This window comes from Camellia sinensis, chromosome 8 (genome assembly GCF_055761805.1).
Source record: "Camellia sinensis isolate YWXY chromosome 8, ASM5576180v1, whole genome shotgun sequence".
NCBI classification, from domain to species: Eukaryota; Viridiplantae; Streptophyta; class Magnoliopsida; order Ericales; family Theaceae; genus Camellia; species Camellia sinensis.
Genome location: NC_138968.1, coordinates 34,761,212 through 34,769,872, shown reverse-complemented (window position 1 = coordinate 34,769,872; position 8,661 = coordinate 34,761,212). Strand labels below are relative to the sequence as shown.

The window sequence follows — 8,661 nt, the reverse complement described above, 5'->3', positions numbered from 1 at the left end:
AAAGGAACAGTGATTGTAGTGATAGTTGGAAGGGTAATGTTGTGGAAATAAAATTGAGTGGTGGCGGTGGTGTAATAATGGTGGTTATTGTGGTGATGGAATGATGGTGTCGTTATGGTAACAGTGGAAATGGTTGTGAATGTGAAAGGTTGTAGTAGTTGTTAAAGTAGTTTGCAGGCATGGTAGTGGTGACTATGGTGGTGGCAATGAAATAATGGTAATAATGATAACAGTAATGAAGGAGAAGGTAGTAGTGGTAATGGTAGTGGCGGTGGTGATGGCAGTCGTAGCGAGTTCATAAAGTGTATATCGACTAGGAAAAATTGCACTTTATCCCCTCTCATTTGGAAACACAACCTTCTTGTGGTTTATGGACTGAAATGCATTGTTAGGCCCATTTACAAGTTAATAAAAAAGACTAAAATACCATTGTATACAAGTAACCTAAATGCGTGAATTACGCATATTTTTGTCATTTGTTTGGAAAGCATAATGTATTTTAACTCTTTATTGTTTATTCCATGTGCAATTCACTCATTTGAAATTCAAAAATAAGCATATAACCTCCTGTTTAGCACATGTTTGACACTTACTGTTAAGTTCGATAGAATGTTTAATGGTGCATTTTAGTCTACAAATCATAAGGAGATTATGAGGTTATTTCCAATTGAGAGAGGGTAATCTGCACATGAGCAAAACCACAAGGGGTAAAATGAAATTTGCTCTATCAACTATTATAAACTTGAACACAAACTCTCTACTTAAGAATTTGAGAAGCATTGACAAACTATGATAGTTTGTCAGGGACTCTCCGATGTTTAAATTAGTAAGAGCTCTCAAGAATGTCAATGACGAGACAATGTACGAGTACATACTTTGTTGTGTACCATGTTTAGTTCACTTACTTTTTCTTATTAGTAGCATTTCCACTGATCGCAATACTCAGTTAAGAGATGCTTAACATTTTCACCATGTTATTCCGCTCTATATGAGATCATATCCCGCGTTCACGATACTCTAAGAATGGATAAGTTTGTTCCCATGCAAAGTGAAAATTTCATTAACTTGGTCCACCCACTACTAGAAAAAGGATCTTTTCCTACTACATAATTTGCGACCACTTGATCAGCCGTCGCAAATAACCAATTTATTCCTCTTTTACCCGTTTTCCTTCCTTATATTTGCCCTAGTTTTAGAAAAATTAAAACACGGATTGTTCTCTCTCTCTCTCTCGCATTACAGACATGCATAGCTCTGCTCTCTCGCTCTTCCGCTCGCCATTGTCGTCTGAAGATCTCCATCGGTATGAATCGCTCTTTCAATCTCGCTCTCTTTCTCTGTCCCTCAATCTCCCTCTCAATCTCTATCTCTCTGTCTCGCTGTCTCTCTCTCTCTCTCTCTCGTTTTCTTGAGTTCTCAAGCTTGTAATATACTTGTCAATTTGTTGAATTTCAGGTGATTTCATTGCAAATTAGGTGATTTCATCGGTGTCTTGTGAGAATAGAAGTAAATTTGCAATCCTCAACCTCCTCTATCGCCTCTGCTTCTCTCTATCTGACTTAGGAAATCTAGGTTTTCAATTATTTGCAATTCTTTTCTCATATAAAATGTTTCTATCTATTTTCAATCTCTATCTTGATCTGAGAACTTGTTTAGCTCCTTATGTGATCAAATTGATCATAAACGTTTGTTTTTCCTCAAGTGAGACTTGAATCTCAGTTTGTTTATTGTGAAAATGTTATAAAACGAGAGCAAAAAAATGTATTTTTATTGTTTTTTTTTTTTCCATTTTTTAGAGCCAAAAAAATACTATAACCAGATTCAGAAATTGTTTTTTTCTTTTCTGTTCTTTTTTCCATTTAGTTCAGGAACACCTAATAAAACATCCTGTTATTCTAGCAGCATTGCCACTTCTATTTCACATTTGTCAACCAAAACTCCATTCTCCTTAGAGCCCAATTCAATTCAATTGTATCTAGATTTTTTTCCTCCTAAGATAAACATTTACGAAATAATTAGGAAATTTTTTTTGGATTGCTAAATTCACCATTTTGTAGTGAAAAAGTTCAGGGAAATAGGTCTAACTAAGAAGATTAAGCTGTTGATGATGAATTTGGTCACAATTGTGGGTAGATAGAGAATGGATAGTTGGCAAGTGGCCAAGAACCCCTAGACCTGTGTGAGTTAGTCTGCTTTGAGGCTCACTATCACATGGAATATTGGAAGGAGAGGCTGTAGATGTGCAGCTATGAGTTCTTGCCCAAAGGTCACCACTCTTTATAACCATATGAAAGGAGGGGAAATCAATATATATTTTGTGATGAAGTATTTATCTTATCAAGTAACAAAGTTATGCAAAGAAAGGATATGCCAGGTGTTCCCTGGAGTTCCCTCTTGCACCAAACAAAGGCATATTACTATTTTCTGTTTAGAAACCAGATGCAATATATATTGATTATTGAATAAATAAACTATACTTGCAAAATAATTAATAAATGCTTTGATGGTTTATAGGTGATAGTGCATTTCTTGTGGTGATCTTTTCTAAGTTGAAATAATAATAAAAAAGAAACTAAAAGCATTCATTCCCCAACTGTCCCCCCCACCACAGTACATCAAACACACTAGCATAGATTTCCAAAATAAAATTAAAAAAAAAATTAATCTATGGCAGCTTGAATAAATTGCACCAACTATGCCTTTCATAGGTTGCATGTTTGATTCCAAATGCAATGACCTTTTGAAGATGTTGAATTCTTGTGGCAATCTGTCAGACGTGTGGCTTACAATAGAATTTGTTTTAAATTTGCGGATTTGACCAAAATAACCCATGGTTGATCCAAATTTATTCAAAATTCATGAATTTGGAATGCGGTTTTCCATTTTAAACCAATGGTTTAGGTTACCTAGCTATGAACTAGGCTTCTTTTTTTTTTTTTTGGGTGGATAACTAGGCTTGTTTTTTATGATACTAGTAGATGTTTTTCTGTTTATAATGGAATCAGTGAGTGTCATAAATTCATAACAAAAAAATTGTAGTAGCATGCCTGAAACTCTAATCTGGCAGGTTCTTTTCTTTAGTGTTTGTTTAGTTTTTCCAATGCTACTTGGAATGTGAATTACTTCAGTATGAGAAATGGGAATGGGAACACGATACACAACATGAATGTGCTACGATAGGAATTCTTGTTTATAGCTCACAGTCTTAGAATCTGTTTAAGTAACATTAGACCAATTTTTTGTTAATGATCAAACATTTAATGAAACATAGACTGTTATTTTTTGGACCATTATAACTATTTTTTACATTTGTTCAACCAAAACTCCACATTCTCTAGAATTTAATTCAATTGTATTTGGATATGTTTCCTCCTAAAGTAAAATTTTACAAAATAAATAGGAAATATTTTGACTTTTGTAGAAATCCTCCCAAGCATGAGTTGGTTGACCAGCAGCCCACGAGGTTAATTCTCAACCATACAAAATACTTTAAATCTCGGTTTTTTTTTTTTTAACCGATTACAGCAAAATTAAACACCACTTTAGGAAATAAATTTGACTGTTTTTTTTTTTTCTTTCTAGATGTAGCTTCCCCCACAGTGAGTTGACTTAAGGAACTTCTTCTTTGTGATAGCCTTTAGTAAGTAGTAGAGTGAGGCCTCTGCTCTGGATTACTGAAGGAACTTATTAATACATAGAAGATTGAAGCTTTTTAGTGATTTTGTAAAGAGTATCATCAGTTATTACTATGTTGTTGCCATTGTTCAGATGGATTAGATGTTTGCCATGTAATCTGTTATTACTATAATGCCTTGACACTTCCATGGAAACATATAAATTGAGAATGAAGTTCTTTTTCAACATTTGTCCATCTCAAGTATTGCTGAAAGGACTACAGAGGAACCAAATTATGAACGTGCCAAACCACAGATTTGCTTGAAGCAGGTATTATTGAGTAACCACCAATATTAGCCTAAACCAGTTTTGATCTCTCAAGAATACAAAGCTCTGTTATTCACTTGTTTGAGAATATGATTGCATTGCACCAACCCCATCATTGTCAATCATTTTTTTTTCCCCTTGTATGAAAATTATCATGGTAAAAGGCCTGACAGTGGAACATTGTTTGTAGTGTAAAAGTTTCTGTTATATTGAATTTGATCTTATTTCATAATTTCAACAAATTAGGTTTTTTTTTTTTTTTTTTTTGAATAATTCTCATTGAAACATTGTATGTTTATCTCAGTGAAGTTTGTAAATAAACACTCTGAATTTTGATCCAAAAGGTCAATGAAAATACAAGAGAGCTCATATTTCAACACTCTGAAGTTTGTCTTCCAGGTTGTTTTGCAACTGTGTATATATTTCACTTAAATATTTATTAAACACTTATCGCAGGATTGTCCAGAAGTGCATGCCAACACAGCAGAAACACTGTGTGCTATAACTCGATATGCTCCTCCAGGCCTAGCTGCTAAAATCACCAGCCCAAGGTAGCACTAGTTTTCATTCTGATCTTGTGGGAAGTTCACAATATTATATCATTTACTTGTTTCCTATTATTTAGAGAAGTCATTATTTGTTTTATGTTCACAGTTTTATAGGAAGACTCTTTTGTCATGCTCTGGAGGATTCACGGCCAAAATCTGTTTTGGTTAACTCATTGTCTGTATGCATATCTTTGTTAGACCCCAAAAGGCTGACCTTGGGGACATATCATTTTTACAGCCGCCAACTGTCTCATGGATCTACAATAAGTGCTAATCCCGAGACAGTCGAGGGCATGCTGGGGAGCCTAGGTAAGGGAACAGAACTTATTCATGAATATTCGGATATCATGAGGAAATGTGGTCAAAGAGTTGTAATATTAGGATATCATGAGGAACCAATAATTTTCGTCTCTGTTTTCTTTTGAAGGTGATTTACTCAAGCTTTTGGATGTTTCATCGGATGACAATGCCTTGATTACGACATATGGCAAGTTGCAGCCACCTCTTGGAAAACATCGTCTGAAGGTATTCTTTGCATATATACATATGGAAATTATTAACACATTATACTAACATATTGTAGGTGTCAGATGCATCTAGTGGACAGCAAGCTTCAAAAGAAAATGAATAGGTATGCCACTCTACTATATTTCTGCATGTATTTATGATATTTGCTGTGTATGAAGTTCTTGAAGGATATCACTATATTTCCCCATGTATTATGTCGTATTAGGTCTGAAATTTATCCCTAGAGCATATCATATGGACCAAATCTGGTACTGCAAATGGGCTTTCTTCAGACTGTAATCTGATTCAATTACAAATGGGTTTTCTTCAGGGACATCATTTACCTAGAAAGCAAGTAACATGCATATGCATAAAGGGTATATCATTTGCTGTGGAATGAGTTCAGACAATCATTGTCTTGATCCATACATTTTAATGAGTAGTTATAATTATCTAAGTACAGGTTGTCACACAATGGAATTTTAATTCATATCACAATTTTTTTCTTTGTTATGCTAGAATCTTATTCAAAATACGAATGAGATAAGACTGGAGTTATAATCCTTCATTTTTTAGGGGCTTGGCTCATCTAAATGACACCTCAAGAGGCCTTGAAAATTTGATTGGGCTGCAGGCCTATGAACCGAATACCAAGAGAGAGCCAAGTTCTGTATGCTGATTTACTCAAGCTTTTGAATTTGTTGCTTTTTAAACTTGGTTGCATCTATAAGTCTTTGTTTAATTGCCACTTGCAGATTGAGTTCAGCTGTGGTGATTCATGACCATCATTTACTATACTAACACTTGTTCCACATTTGGACTTCATAGATTTTACAGCTTAGCTATTGTCAAATTTAACATTAAATTTTTTCCATCCATCTAAGTAGCAAAATTCAAATTCCCTTATTGATCAATTACTAGAAGCGGGTCAAATTCAAGAATGATTGTCTTGATGATGGTCATACCAGTAGTTATATTGACAGGAAGTTCCTTAGCTTTCAGGTTAATAACTTGGAATTTCTGAGGGAAATGAGGATCAACCCAATAAAGGTTGGTTTTTTTAATTTGGCACTAGATTACACTAGTAGTTCTATTATACATATTATAGTTCCCGCAATCCCTCTTGTTTCACTTGTTTTTGTTCTGATAACCAGAATTTTGGTTATATTTTCTAGTCTTTCTTATGTTCATCTGACATAGAATAATTATGTGTGCGCTTGCTTACACATGCACATGCGCTCCAAAAATTAACCCCATGAATCTGGAAGGACTTCTGCTCTCACCTTTATAGTGAAATAATTCATCTTTGTTGCTTGTGACATTTTGGTTGGCTTCAATTATAGGTTGCCAAAGCATTAGTGGAAGTGTTTGCTGAAATGATCTTGATGAATATGGGTGTAAGGTGTTATGCCAGTTCATTGATAGAGTGGAGAAACACTCGAGCAAGAAAATTGATGAGAAGATTGGCCAGTTCTGGATTGTATTTTTTTCATAAAAGAACTTTTTTCAAGTTTTTAGTTGTAATAACTTTTACATGTAGCTCAAATTTTGAGACTCAAATAGAATGTTCAATAAAACTATAATGCTATACTGTCTGAATTCTTGTCATTGTTATTCCTAGAGTGCTTAATGCTACACTTTCATTTATTTATTTTTATTTTTATTTTTAATTTTTTGCGACGGTAACAAGATGGTCGCCAAAGATCATGTTAGTGTTTTTCTTTGTTTTTTGCGACGGTAAAATAGCGGTCGCCATAAGTAGTTTAGGTGGTCGCAAATAATTTGCGACCGTTATTTTGCCGTCGCAAAAAGTATTTGCCACCCCCATATTCGCGACCCCCATTTGCCGTCGCTAGGGCCGTCGCAAAAAGTCTTTTGCGACTGTTTTTTATTATTTGCGACGGTTTATAGCGGTCGCAAAAAGTGGTTTTTTTAGTAGTGACCCTCTGTTTAGGTTAGCTCAATTGACCTACTGGTCAACTCGACCACTAAGCTTATCTCAGGAATTTTGCCGTATGTGTTGCTAATTGCAGATGGCCAAACTGGATGTAAGCTCAGATTTTACCATCCACAATTTCTCTGAACTACAGATGCATTATGGGGCTTGGTGACCCATATTGGAGCCCCTTTCAATGATCAAATATTTGTAACTATAAGTTCAGATCATATTTAAACTTGAAAAATGGACAACAATTATAATTTTCAGAAAAGACCATCTATTATTTTTTTTTTAAATGTGATTTGATAATGTAATTAATAATGTTCAATCATCTTGATTTTTCAAATAAATACTCTACACAATGAATTCTCAAATATATAAGGATCATAACACTGAAATGAGTCCCAAACTGGGACCATCAAGTCCAATAGTGTCTCTCTACACTACAAGAAAATACACATTCGGCTACTAAAAGATTAGTTGCCAAAGCCTCATTTTTGGTCACCGAAAGTCAATGGCAACTAAAAATTTTAGTCGCCCAGTTAGTGGGGTATACTTTGTTGGTGATAGTATTGGCGACTAAAATTTGTTTGGTAGCTAATTTACAACTTTTGGCTACTAAAATTTTTTTAGTAGCCATAGGTAGCCTTTTGGCAACTAAAATATTAGTCGTTGAAAGTTTTCACATAAAAATGAATTCAACTTTTAGTCACGAAAGGTAGCCTTTTGTTTCTTTTTACTACTAAATATTTAGGCACCAAAAACCTTTACTTGTATTTTTGGCTACCAAAATATTTAGTCGCCAAAAACTTTATAATTTATTTTTTAAAAAAATTAATTTCTCGACCACCTGTTTTATTCCATTATTAGTGCAACCTGAACCCTGTATATAAACAAAATAATCCTTAAACACTGATTATATTAGCAACTATTTTACACCATGCATACATTTCACTTTCAACCATTAAAAAATTTCATATTTAACGTCAAATTCGAAATGTAATAGAAATTCCATACAAACCAAGTATAATCCAACCTCAAAAATATAATTTCATACATAACAGAGGATTAACCAAATTTAATATCTGAAAGGTAATCTGTACCATGCCAAAAGAGTAATTTGTACTACACCAAAAAATTAATCCATACCGCACCAAAAATTAATTTGTACCATGTCAAAAGTTAATCTGTACCACACCGAAATTTCGATATGTACCACACCAAAAAAGTAATTTATATGAACAATTCTAATCTATAGATTAAAAATAATGTCTTCCGTACTTGTCAAAAAAAATCATATCCACAATTCCACGCCAAAACTATCGATAAAAATAAAATTAATCATTAGTGTTGACTAAATATTGGCATATTTAAAATTATAAAAAAATATATATATATAACTCAAATTTAATTAATCTTTTTCAAATTAATTATTAGTTTTGTATACTCGAATATACATAAAAGAAAACTATGTAAAACTCAAATGCATATATTAGGCAACCAGTAATATTTTACAAGTAATCATTGTACATAATTAATAAAAAACAATTTGGGCCCCGAACTCATTTTTTTGACTAAGTTTAAGAAATTTTCGACTCTAACTCCCAACCTACATGTCCTATTTACGTACCGTCTGTCCCTACATGTCATATTTGGAACAAGGAAGCTACCCGTTACATCACAACAGTGGTTGGGGGACTGTTTTGCATTTTCACCCGTGAACAC

At 33.7% G+C, this 8,661-nt stretch overlaps 2 long non-coding RNA genes across 3 annotated transcripts; both read left to right on the top strand.

Annotated features, from left to right (window-relative positions):
• Positions 1-1,097: 1,097 nt before the first annotated feature.
• LOC145796883 (uncharacterized) lies at positions 1,098-5,053 on the top strand. 2 transcript variants are annotated; one of them, XR_014337536.1, is made up of 5 exons: positions 1,098-1,303; positions 1,456-1,506; positions 4,399-4,493; positions 4,597-4,799; positions 4,918-5,053. It is a non-coding gene; the product is annotated as an uncharacterized LOC145796883 (long non-coding RNA). The 2 variants fall into 2 exon arrangements; XR_014337537.1 differs by lacking the exons at positions 1,098-1,303; positions 1,456-1,506 and adding an exon at positions 4,213-4,286.
• Positions 5,054-5,969: 916 nt separating this feature from the next.
• Positions 5,970-6,609, top strand: LOC145796884 (uncharacterized). The gene is made up of 2 exons (XR_014337538.1): positions 5,970-6,047; positions 6,341-6,609. It is a non-coding gene; the product is annotated as an uncharacterized LOC145796884 (long non-coding RNA).
• The last annotated feature ends 2,052 nt before the right edge of the window (positions 6,610-8,661 follow it).